Source organism: Neovison vison, chromosome X (assembly GCF_020171115.1).
Source record: "Neovison vison isolate M4711 chromosome X, ASM_NN_V1, whole genome shotgun sequence".
Taxonomy (NCBI): Eukaryota; Metazoa; Chordata; class Mammalia; order Carnivora; family Mustelidae; genus Neogale; species Neogale vison.
This window is the reverse complement of record NC_058105.1, coordinates 116,214,541-116,228,216: the sequence shown is the minus strand read 5'-3', so window position 1 is coordinate 116,228,216 and position 13,676 is coordinate 116,214,541. Positions and strand designations below refer to the sequence as shown.

Sequence of the window (13,676 nt, the reverse complement as noted above, 5' to 3'; positions counted from 1 at the left end):
TGACACCCGCATTGCTCCGAAGTTTGTCGCTCAAGACTGACCACCTCACACTGTTCCCTCCTGCCACCACATGGCCTAGAAAACCAAAGGGATCAACGACTTCAAGGAAACACATTTAGAAATGCCGACATTATTTTTGGATACTGCCTACAGTGATTCTTCTCCTTTTCTAGTCTTTTCCCTGCGAAAGCAAATCCCTGCAGGGGTGATCACAGGCCACAGTGAGGCCCCCATGCAGCATGACATCATACAAAGGGGAAGGTCTTTGCTCCATCTGATGGGCTCACTGATCAATATGTTTCAAAAGCCAATGGCCTAGTTCTCTCCGCTTCATTTTTCTCCTGAACCTCAGTACAGAAGAACCGAGTTGAACAGGAGAAAGGGGGCAGAAGTTCAGAATCGATATCTTGTCTAATCACATCTTTGGCAACTGTACAAATACACTACACCCCTTCGTACAAAACCACAAGCCGCCTGGGCCTGCTGAGAACAAAGGCAGAGCTCTCGGGCTAACTGCCAGGTGCTGCCAGCACTGTCCGCAGGCGGCACAGGGCGACCCACAGAGGACCCGACTCTCCCGGGCAGTGAAGGCGCATCCCAGCTGGCTTCTCCCTGGTGGGGAGTGAGGAAGGGTGGTAGTGCAGGGCCAAGCACTCTCCCGTGATTCCACGGTGTCCGATGAAACGAGAGGCAAATACAGCACTCTTGTTGTAAAGGGTACGGATTCCCTGTTCTGGCTCAGAAGGTCAAAACAATGGCAAGGCGATCTCGGCACCCACCTCCTTCTCCCTGTGACTCCCCTGCCACCCCCCCCATAGACACCTCTTAAGATGAAATTCTACCCTAAATGGGTGAAGAGCTTTATCTGCTAGATGTTATGGTAAAAGCAAACGCTGCACATACAAATCTAAACGCAGAACAAGTCAACACGCAAACCTCCGAAACCTAACAAACAAGCAGAGAAGCCACCAGTCTGGACAAAAGTGACTTGAAAATAGCATCTGAACACCCAGTGCTGGCTGAAATCATAAAATGCCGTTACATGTAAGTTCATTTCTTTATAAAACCCTCTGTAAAAAATAGCATGTAACCTGGTGCTACGCAAATGGCCAAAGAGAGTGATGACTTCTTCAAGGGGAGACTAACGCCGTGGATTCAGGACCTGGAACAGAGTAATGAGATTGCTCTTGAACCGAATCTCTGCCTCCAACTTCTCTAAAGCTCTGTCTGGTATCAGGAAGAATGACAAGTTGACTAGTTTCTATCTGCCAGGCTAATCAATAGTTCTTAAAAGCCTCTAAGAAGGTTATTTCGTTGGTGGCACCAAGTCCTATCAAACACATCGCCAACATATAGGACCAAGAAAAGCGAGCCCCACAGCGAGGTATGCAGGGGTTGCTGATGGTAAAGGCCACCTGACCTGACCCTGGGCAGAAACGGTTATTCCCTGCAGCACTGGGATAACTTGTGGTCTTTTCTAAAGCACTTGTGCTATCCATCATCCAATCTCACCCTGCCACCACCTGAGTTAAAATGAAACAGAAAGGAGCCAGAATGAGCAACCATTTTGCAAATGAGAAAATTGGGGTTCAGTGACTTATCCAAGGACACTGAGCTAGTGAGCCACAGTATCTGCTTTGCCTGAGTTCAGAGCTCTCCTTCAACTTTGGACGAGCCGATTCTGTTTACATCTCGTCCCACATTCTCTGTAATCTGAACTTAATTGCTTTGTGCGACACTGTGTAACAGAGCCTCAGGTTTTCATGCGAATTCCCAGACCGCTGCTCTTCTAGGCCTCAGCTTCTGCACTTCACCGTTCCAGTCTTGTTTGCCAGATCTACCCAATCTAAAACCCAGTTCAAGGTGGGTTGCCAATGTCAGGAGACACTGCATTTCAGGTGCCTCTGTCCATCCAACATTTAAGGGAGTTTAAGGATGTCATTGGCTATTTCTCCCCCTCCCAGCATTTCACTGATGTTTACTACGCAGTCTTGACCTCCCTTGAGGAGGTACATAGATGATAATGTCATCTCCCTTCAATAGCTGCTATAAACTGGAGAAGAATAAGGATGACTTGCCTAAGGCCGTGGCTTAGCATCCCTGAACTTGAGCTACCACCTTCACTCCCAGAGCCCAATCCACATGAACTCATTCTCACACATTACTTTGGGCTTTTTTTCTATGGAATAAACTGGGTCTTGAAAGATATTTAAATGCATTTGCTGATCACGGCCAAGAATACAAATCAATATCAGAACAACTAGAAAGAGGAGAGTACATATGTTCTCTCTTCTTCATGTCAGGGCATTGCCACTGTCCTTTGCCACTGTGTGTGTTTTCTAGATAGGACCACTTAACTCCCAAGACACAACCGCAAGAAGTAACACATGCAGGTTTTACGGACATGCGAGCGTATATGTGCACACGGCCCACCAAAAAAATGTATGGACAAGGCAGACTTGACAGGGCACATCTTACAGGTCTCTCCTTCGTTGCCATACCGTACAATGGCCACACACACACCTGGCCATGCATTCACACGTCGAAACACAGGCCACGGACACCAAGCAGGCACATTTGCAATGTCCACACTAGGCCTTGTTCATTCCCGCCCTTATATTCATGGCCAGCTTTGTGTAATAAAATAATAACAGCTAGCATTTATTGAGCACCTACTGTGTGCCAAAGACTGCTGAGTACCGCATAGGTACTACCCTCACACCCAACCCCCTTTTGCCAAGCAGGGAGAGACACAGAGATTGAGTGTTTTACCAGAGGTCTTACAGCTCGAGGGGATGCAAGTCCAAGGCCACTGCCTCCCACGTCTGACTCTTCTTAAGAATTCTCAGCTATGGGTCCTGAGACAGCAGAAAGGACTCACTGGGCCAATGTGGGATGTGGTTAAGATGTGAAACCAGGAAGTGAAAACCCACAAATCAGGAGCATTTCCTTACAGCTGCTGGATACTGAGGCTAGAGCTGCTGGATATTTTAATGAAAGAAAACTGGCTGGAAGGGGAGGAAATGAAGTACACGCGCACTCTCTAAAAATGACAGAGCAGAAACTGAAAAGGGCACCATGGCCCATCCTTAGAAACTCATCTATATTTTAGCATCTCCTAAGGTCTTACAACATGTGAAAAAGTCAATGACCAAAAAATACAACAATAAATAATGCAGTGGTAGAAAGAAGTCTTTGGGTCAACTGAAAACTTTCAACACTCCCACAGCCTTTTTTTTTTTTTTTTTTTTTTTTTTTTTGGTAATGTCTCATATCCCCTATGACAGAACACCAGTGCAACCACAAGGGCCTGAATCACCAAGGGACGCCTCCCACAAAACTCTAAACTTCAGTAACAAATCAATGCCATTAATTACAGGGGACAATGGGTCATAATGGATGACAAGGAGAAAACACCTTGTGGGAACAGGTAATCTCCCTTTAGAGGACTCTAACCAGTGCTTCTCAATCTTGGCACCTGGGAGCTTTCATAATCTCAGAAGCAGTCCTGGGGAACTAAGTCTCCACGGGTTCCTGGCTTCTTCCAGCGCTGGGGCAAAGAGAACACCAAGCGAGAACAGAATATCCGCTAATGCTAACATCAGTGAAGTTGCTCAAACACTCGAGGGGTACTTTCCAAAGGACACAGAGATCAGCTTGATGGGGCTTCCATTGGCCAAATCTGGGATAGTAACAGCTTGTACTGAGGGTTGTTTGATCACTTGTACATTACCAAATAATTCATGAGCCCAGACTGATAAGTTCAATAGGTAGCTAGGGTGATAGCTACCTAGCTAGGTGAATGGATAAGATTAGATAGATAAGGGCAGGGCAAGAAGCAAAAGCTCTCCTTTAGACAAAGGATGTCAGGGACGCCTGGGTGGCTCAGTCAGTTAAGCATTTGCCTTCTGCTCAAGTCATGATTCCTGCCCACATCCAGCTTCCTGCTCAGCGGGAGTCTGTTTCTCCCTCTCCCTCTGCCCCTCCCTCCTACTCATGCTCTCACTCTCCCTCATGTTCTCTCTCTCATAAATAAATAAAATCTTTAAAAAAAAAGAATGTCAGCTAATAAATGGAGAAATGATAGAAACAGACAATCATCATTTTACAGGCATCATAAGCAGCCAGTGATTCTGGCCAGAATCAATGGTGGTTAAAACCACTGGGTGAAACCTTGTTGGGGATTAGGATATGTAAACAGTCTCAAGAGTATCTCCCCAGAGATTATTTATTAATTACAAAAGGAAAACGGTCCTCTTAGAATGGAGAAACCGGACAGACACAGTCTTAAAGCTCACATCATCAATAATGACACTTCTCATGCAATGCATGAAGAAAGACTTAACCTCACCTGTAGAATGCTCCCACCCCAAACATTTAACCTACATCTGACTGTGAGAAAACAGTCATGCAAATCGAAAATGATGAAAGTCCACAGAAACTGACCTGATTCTTAAAAAAAAACCTTAAGTCACTATCACATACAATTTTTTAAAGGCTAGGAAACTGTTCTAGATTTAAAAATAGTAAAGAGACACAACAGCTAAATATAATGTGACCCTTAATTGCACTTGGGGTTTTTAAAAGGTTATAAAGGGCATTGTTGGGAGAACTGGAGCAATCTAAATATGGACCAATACTAGATGATAGCATTATATTACTTTCCATTTCCTGCATGTGCTCACCCTGTTGCAGTTAAAGAGGAGAATGTCCTTGTTTCCAAGTGTTTAGGGATCAAGTGTCCTGATATCTGTAACTTACATTCAAATTGTTTAAGGAAAAAAGGAGTATGTGTGTGTGTGTGTACGCGCACGCATATGTGCACGCACGTGTGTATACATATACATACACAGAGAGAGAGTGAGAAAACAAATGTGGCAGAGTGCTAATAATGGGGGAATCTAGATGGGTGTTCACTGCAATACTGTTACAACTTTTCTGTACATTTGAAATTTTTCTAAATAAAAATTTGGGAAGAGAGGAAAAATACAGATGCCCAGACCCCACCCTTTAGCAGGGGTCTGGGTTTCTATATTTTAAGAGCTCCTCAGGCGAATCTAACAAATGGTCAGGGTCAAGAGACATCTAGACAGATAGGTTATCCAAAAACAAACGAGATTTTCTGGGAACGTGCTATACGTGTTCTACATTCAGCTTCTTCTCCCAAGAGAGAAAAACCAAGCTCATCTAGCAATATTAGGCTAATACATAACCCAGGTGAATGGTGCCACGCTGTGATTTTCATCTCACAGAACTTCAGAAAAGTCTCACCAAACAACCTCTGACACTGAAAGTGTGCTCCTGGGAGAGTGGGGGATGGGAAAGATGGCGGTCGCTTCTGGGATCCATTAGCCACCACTGCTGGGGGTGCAGCAACTCCCCAACTTAACTGAGCACATTCCAGATTCCTAAAGAGGCTGTTCTTGAGTCAGAAACCTCAATTAATGTAAAGGGCCTTTCCTATTTCGAGATAGAAAGACAATACAAAGTAAACTAAACAAATGTAGAGACTCACCCCTTTTAATCGAAACACCCAAAGGATTTGAGGTGCAGGGGAAGAGAGAAAGGTGAATGACTAATCTCGCCAGACCCAGCATCATACCGTTTGCTGGGAAAATTCCCAATCCTCATCCTGTTCCAACGCAACGTAACTTAGAGGAAGAGAACACTTCAGAGTTTGAAGCCATGCCAGAAAAATGAGGAACTTGTGGGTCTTTCTTGCCAAACCCCTCTGGCTCTGGCCGGATGGTTACAGTGGAAATGTATGGTATTTAATTAACCAGCACTGTTTGGTCCCTGGAGATGAGCCTCCTTGATTCTCTTAGGAATGCCTATAGTCAACGTCTGTGCATGGCAGAAAACCGTTAATCCATTTGCCTGCTACTTCAAAGGGAAGGTTCATCTCAAAACAGGTTATAGCTATGTCAGTGCTCATTTGTTCCCAATCCCACAGAATACAGGAGGAAAATGTAGAATCAGTAGGGAACCATCTATGAGGGCCTCAAAACCATGGGGGGTAGGAAGGGTAGCAGGTCAAGTCAAAAGTCACCAAAGGAAAATCCACTGAGTCCTGTTGGAGATGGAGACACACATTGATGAGGTGTCTGCCATGTGCCAAGAACTGAGCTAGGCATGTTACATGCCTTCCCTCAAGTTCTTGACTGACCCTGTGAGGTGAGGGATGCTGCTCCCATCTTTATGAAAGGGCACAGAAAGGCTGGATAACTTGTGTGAGGCCCATGCGTTAAGTAAGTCATGGTCTACAGCCCTCTTCTTCCATGAACCCAGGGTAATACCAGGAAGGCACATTAGCTGTGCATTTCTGGGGGATTTCAGATGATGAGCTAAGGGTGAGAACTTGCCCAGAGGAGGTTTCTGGACAGAGAAATGACTACAAGATGTGCTGAGAACAGTGCTGTAGAGAGAAGTGGCTGGGGTCAGTGGTGTGCAGATGGGCTTGGGGGAGGGAGCCTAGAAGCAGGCAGATAGCCCAAAAGAAGACAAAGAGAGACAAAGGTCTAAAAAACACGATGGAAGGAATCCTACACACAGATACACAGTCTCATCATTAGTTGATGGGTTTCAGTTGTTCCCTTTGGGGGTCAATGACCCTCTCTAACTTGTCTTTGATCCCCAGCACCCAGCTCAGGGGCTGTTAGCGCAGAAACCCAATCTGTCCTTGATGATCGATGGATGAATGAACTAATGAGTACCTATATCACATTCTGTCTGTGGGTCACTGTTTTGGGAACATACATTTTGTAGACAGTCAGAGGGATGCTGGAGAAGGACAGAAAGGGAAGAGGGAAAGAGTTAAAGCCTCAACCTGGTGTTAAACAGGGCACCCACACACACATGCTTAAAAGCCAATGCTGACACAGTTAAGATGGTAAATTTTACATTATGTATATTTCACCACAATTTTTTTTTAAAGCTGATGCCACCTTGAATTGTTGCAGCTATAGGGATAGAAAGATGGTGGCCCATCATCTTGCCACAGGGTCAATAGGGCCACATTCTCCAACAGCATAGTCTGACGCATTAAACAATGCCTGATACACTCCTAAATGCTTTCTTCTAAGGTTATGGTCTGCGCTCAATCACCCATACCCAATGACCGAGCAGGGATACAACTGAGCAAGAAATTACGCATATTTGATTTTAAATTTAGTCCCAGGAGAAGAGAGAAAATAGCTAAGGAGGGAGAGATACCTGTTTAAGAAAGTTCAGGGCAGCAGTGTTTCTCATAGCAAACGCTGATATGGTCAGAGACCTACACAGGAAACATCCTGAATGCCCACTGAAAGGGAATGGCCGCATGGTATAGCCAGGCCATGGGAAACCAAGCAGCCTTTTAAATTGAGCAAGCAGTTCTGCATGTACTGACATGTAAAAGGTCTCCATAATGTGTTAAATTAAAAGGGAAAATCACATAAAGGGTGCAATGTGCTCCCAACATTGTAAACACATACACATTCCCTCCTTCCTTCTATAACCTCCACCCTGGACCCTGATTTACTTCAATCACCCAAAAACTAGTCACAGAGTTGTGCTCAAGAAATATTAATGAATAAATGGATTCATCCAACATTTGATTAATATGTGAAGAACTGATAGAATTAAATAATTGAAAGAAGGGGTGTATGTACAAGAACCCGGTTGTACAAGCACAGAAAAGGGTATGGAAGGGTATGCCCCAAATTAACAGTGGTATTTTTGGAAAGGGGAATTAAGAGAATGTAAAGAGAGACTCACATAAATGTTTATGTACATCAATTTGTTTTTACAAAGAGCATGTAATAATACACCATAATAATTTTTAAAAAATCATTACATTTGCTTATTAAAATAATTATCATGTGTTATGAAACGTACATTTTTCTGATTATGCTTTGATGACATTAATAGTAAACTTAGTTCCTATTCTCCAAGTAAATAAATAAATACCAGTTGAATCAGACGGAAAAGTGGTGTCACAGGCTGAATGTCAAGGGGGAGGGGGGGTTCTCAACTGGTTATGGCTGGTCCATGAAGATAGCAGGAGGTGTGAGCCAGAGAAACAGCTCCACACCTGTAGCCCGCACTACGTATTACTCTGGTCAGACGCTGTTACAAGAGCCCAAAGAGCCCCATCACACCCTATTGGTTATGGATGCTTGCTCATTTTTCCTGGCCTGACCATGCACACCACACAGCCCAGACGGCCATCTCCCTCCCGGCGGTAGGGGGCCATGGGGGTCGTGGGGCTCCGTGTCTGTCTTCTGAGCTTGCTCACGCCCACTCACTCACAGGAACACGCACACACCCAGCCACGGGGGCGCCTCGTCTGGGCTCCCCAACCCCAGCCACTGCCCTCCCCTAGCCCTGCCCTCATCCCAGCAGTCATGAACCCCTGCTGAGTGGCCTCGTCTGTTTGCCTGGGCCCCTTCAGTTCTGACATCTGTCAACTCGTTCCTGCGTACCTTCTTCAACAAATGCCACTCATTTCCCCCCCCACCCCCACACTCCTCGTGATGGTTATGAGGATGCCATTTCATCACAAATGCCCACTCTCTCTTACTGATGTAGAAGCAGAGGGCGGGACACAAATCCCTGATCTAGTCTTCCTTCAGTCCTACAGGCTTTGGAGTCTAATGTCCTGCTTTAAAGAAGCCACTGAAGATAGTCTTAAAGTCAGTCAGTTAACCTATGATCAAAGCCGTCAACTTTCTTCCACTAGTGTGATACAGAAAGGGACCATCCATTAAATAAACTGGGCTTCTGCCGCCTCTGATATTTCCAGTGTTAAAGAGATGCTGCCTCTGGATATTTTCAATGTTAATACCTGATGATCCCTGAGAAGCCACATCTATAATTCGGGTACCAAGGGTGTGAAGAACTTCTACCACCATAATGCCCTCGCGCTCAACCATTTTCTATTGGTGGTTCATGAGTTAGGCTATGGAGAGGACATATACCTTGGATTTTCAGCCCATGCACCCGGGGTCCACACGGATAGCACTAAAGGCACGAAGAGGGTCTGGGGCTTCACGACACAGGAAAGACATCCAATCTAGAGGACAGCTCTGGGACCACCTCATGCTCTCTGCCACTTCGTGGCGTGGCCTTCACCGCAGTTTTCTTACCTCTCCCCCTATAGTGACAGGTTCAGGCCTACTTCACAGGAGGGTCTGCAGCCACCTGATGCCAACCCTTTTCTCCACTCATCTTGTCATTCGTGAATTTGTTAAAAGGCAGCCGTGTTAATGATTTATGCCAGCGCAACTAAATTTCTTTTCACCATCCTTCCTTTACCATCAGAGCAAGATAAAGGAATCCTACTGGAAGACACAGTCGGTGATGTCTCTAATCATTCTTTGGGTCTTCCCCTTTCTCTACGCTGGTCACAGGGGGTGGCTTTGGCCTTTCAGGATGCCCGTTAATCTAAATGACCCAACGCACAGCAGACCAGAGCAGGAGACACTTCCCCAAGTGTCCCTGCTCTGACTTCCCCAGTCCAGGGCCCCATGTCTCTGGGGGATGGAGTCTGGATGTTCAGAAAAGAAAATCTAATACATAAAGCACATTGCTTTTCTCTGCTTTAGCAAGGCTTATTTTGGCAAAATGCCCAAAAGAACTCAACATATTTATAGGGTTTTGTTTGATCTACTTTTAAATGCTCCATGCAGAGTCATTCAAGTGAAATGAGAATACAGATTTTCAAAGGAAAAACTGAAGGAAGATTCTAAATATAAGTTATTTGTTGAGCATAAACAAGATTTCTCCCTTCTATCCAACACACTCCCTTTAACACATCTATTTTTAGAGGCATTCTCAAACTTTGTGGCTGACGAACAGATCAGACCCCTAACTTTTACAGTTAAGGAGTGGGGTGGGTAGTGAGGGCGGGAACAAGAGAAGGGAGAGGGAAGTGTGTGTGAGCACATGCCCACTAGGAGGTGTAGCAAAGGTCTACAATCTGAGAGATCCTCATCTGGGGATCATCTCCCTTGCCTATGCTGAGACAGCACAAACAAATCTAGAGTCTCCCAGTTCTTTAAAATCAGTACCCCAAACAGCCATTGTCCTGGGAGATACAGAGAATGACAGAAGATTCCACGTTTCTCTCTTGAGGCAGAAGGGAAAAGATCATTATTGCAGCTAGTCGAAATGTGTTTTTTGTTTTCTAATTTTGACTCATTTTAAATACAATTTCCCTTCTCATCCCCATCAGAATCGGGTGGGGGGAGCCTGGGCATTTTATGAATTTTCTTGATGCAAAGGGGCATGTGCATCCCCACAATTCCTTCTTCTGTATCTTAAAACAGAGATTCTTAATGGGGATTCATGGACAGAGTTAATTCAGGGGTCTGAACATGGGTGGGAAGAAAATCACATATTTAATTGGACTATCCTCTAACTGAAATCTGACCTTTCTTATCACTACACATATGCGGCAATGAACCGTACTGGTACTGGCAGCACCTGTGGAGTTTACTGATTTGCTTCCATGTAGATAGTATCTTTTCATTTCTCATCCCGGTCACTGCAGTTATGAAGTATCATTTATACTCACCCTTACTTCAAAATGATGATAGCTTCTAGACGCACCGCTGGATCCTGCTATTAATGCATCCATACAGAAATATGTATTACTTATGTTTTTGTAGTATTTTGGTAACTGTATTACAGTATAATTGGTTTCCTTTGCAATCCTACGGGTTTTATTTTATTCATGTACAAACATTATTCTGAGGAGAGGTCACAGGCTTCACCAGACTGACAGACTGTACAGTAGTTTCCAAAAAGAAAAAAAGCTAAGAACTCCTAATCCCTGTTTTCAAGACTATAGTCTGCAAGAAAACACAGAGGGGTAAGTGGGGGAATTATGCATATGAAATAGGGCAGTAAATGGAACATGTGGACTCTGTCTGTTGGAATGTTTTACTGGCTTTGGAGAAGCACATCACAACAAAAGAACCACACGAGGCAACATCACAGGTCCTGATCCCTGAGTTGCCGTGTGGCACAGCCTTCAGGAGGCTGCTTGCCAAGGGCCCTCTTATTACCCAGGTCAGTGGCTGGCTAGAGCTCTGTCATCTGGCGCCTGGGCTCAGCTGAGCTCTGTGCCCACACTCCCTTCCATGAAGGCCAGGACAGCTCATTTGCATGCTGATGCCTGCCACCACCTCAGTGTCCCCACTCCAACTGAGCCCAGCATTTCTCTTCCTTTGCTAGCTACTGAACTTAAAAAAGGCACTACAAGGTTCCCTCCCTGACCAGGGATGAAGTGGTCCCTTGGGCTGCCCTGTACCCACGCCTCTTCCTCCCAGCCCTCATCCGCTGTGCTGTCATTCCCTGCCTGTGAGTCCCTAGTGCCCGCAGGGTGGCAAGTGCACAAATATTCCGTGAACGGAGAGGGAAGTTTATGCTAGGGCTTGCAACTGCACAGGGTTTGCCCGGAGGGGCTGCCTGACTTCCACTATGGTCCCATCTTTGGGGTATCCCTAGAGGATGAAGGACCATAGGGTCAGCAAGTGCAACTGAGATTGGAGGCATCTGACCAATTCTTCAAAAAAAAAATTTTAAATAAGAAAACCAGCAATTTCACTTTTAGAAAGTTATACTTTAGATAACTTACATGAAATATACAAAGATATATCAAAATGTTCAATGCTACATTATTTAGAATAGTGAAAAACCTGAATCATCCTAAATGTCCTTTAACCAGGGGACTGGTTAGTCTACTTGTGGTGTAACACATGGACTATTCACAAGGGGAATAGCTCTAAATGAACTATGCCAAGTATGGCAAGATCTCCAAGATTCTCTTCTACCTAGCTTAACACACGGAGATCCCACCAGTATTTTTTTTTAAAAATACCAACAAGTCTGCATCACTATATGTTTGGATTAGGTCATACTATCTGAAATTGACAGTTTATGGTCGACTATCTGCAATATCTTCTGATTCATCCAAATGTATGTATGTATGTATGTGGAGATTCGATAAGATAACTATGAGCTAGGTCTTCCCTGGAGAGTGTATGCGGGGGCAGTTACGTGATTCTTTATACCCTGACTTTCCTGTATTAAGTTTTTGTTTTGTTTTATTTTGCTTTGTTTTTTGAGAAAGAGAGAGAGTGAGAGAGAGCACGGGGAGGGGCAGAGGGAGAGGGAGAGAGAGGATCTCAAGCAGACTCCACACCCAGGGCACAGCCTGACCGGGGTGGCAGGCGAGCTCGATCTCACAGCCCTGAGATCATGACCTGATCTGAAATCAAGAGTCAGACACTTAACCCACTGAGCCACCCAGGTGCCCCTATATTACGTTTTAACATTAACCATGTATTATTTTAATACTAAGTCTAACTAAGAAAGCAGGCTGAGTCTAAAAGAAAATTACTACTCAAATCTTTAAAAAAAAAAAAAAGGAGCAGGGAGGTTCACACAACACACTAGCACACAAGCTGCCTTCCACGGTGGCAAGTCTGTGGCCATCAGAACAACAAAGCCCGTTACAGAGTGGGGGAGCTTCCTCTAGGGCCTGCAAGTGGTTTTGATGTCAAGGTCCTTCTAGACAGGTGGCATCCAGAAAAGGATGAGATTCTAGAAGCGAATGAGCAGTGCAGATGAAGAGACTAGGCTACTATGAGGGAAGGTTTCTCAGCAGACTTTTTTTCAAGCAAAGAGATTAGTAATGCACATATCAGATCTTTGTTCAAAGCAAATAAAGGTTTTTCTCATTTATTAAATCAAGTCCTACATTCTTTTTAAGTATGGGAGAGTGGCAAGGGTACATTTAAAAGATGGTATCTCATACTCAAACTTTTCATTTTCTACATTGCTATGTACCTTTACTCTCCCCCTCAGAGGGAGGGAACCGAGTGTTATGAAAAGCATAAATTTAGAAACTGTAAACCTGGAAAATGTCGATCTAGAAATCTTGAAGCAAGAAAATGAATGTGGAGGGGCACCTGGGTGGCTCAGTCAGTTGAGTGACCAACTCTTGATTTCAGATCAGGTCATGATCTCAGGGTTGTAAGATCGAGCCCTGTGTTGGGCTCCGTGTCAGGCTCCATGTTGGATGTGGAGGCTGCTTAAGACTCTCTCTCTCCCCCTCTGCCCCGCGCCCACCCCCACTCCTGTGCGCATGTGTGCATGCAGGCGCAAAAAAAAGAAAAGAAAAGAAACAAAATGAAAGTGGATTCGTTTGTGGACTAGAGAAAGCAACAGCAGAGGGAAGGAGAGAGAAATAAATGCACATGAATCCCTCCCACAACACTAATTTTTGTCTGTACTGTTTGATCCAGCACTTAAAAATATTTTCCCCACCAGACTTTGTTAATAAAGTTTCCTACAGATCACACATAAGCAAGTCTCCTTCTGTGAGATGAAACCTCCTAGAGGGCAGGGATGGGCTTTTTTTGCCCAGCTACAGCAGGGCTTGGCAAAGCTGATCTGTAAATGGCCAGAGAAGACATATTTTCAGCTCTGCAAGCCAGACCGCCCCTGTGGCAGCTCTGTGACTCTGCTGGAGGACAGGAAAAGCAGCCACAGATCATGCATACACGAAGGGGGATGGCTCTGTGGCAATAAATCTTTATTTACAAAAATAGGCAGTACCAGATTTGGCCCATAGGTTGTGGTTCGCCAAATTCTGGTCTACAAGAAGTGATAAGGATCTAATCAGAGAC

The 13,676-nt window shown here is 44.8% G+C and overlaps 1 protein-coding gene across 11 annotated transcripts in view; it reads right to left on the bottom strand.

The window, feature by feature from the left end:
- The window catches only part of SH3KBP1 (SH3 domain containing kinase binding protein 1), a 340,719-nt gene that overhangs the window by 161,700 nt on the left and 165,343 nt on the right, over window positions 1–13,676 (bottom strand). The window lies entirely within an intron of this gene.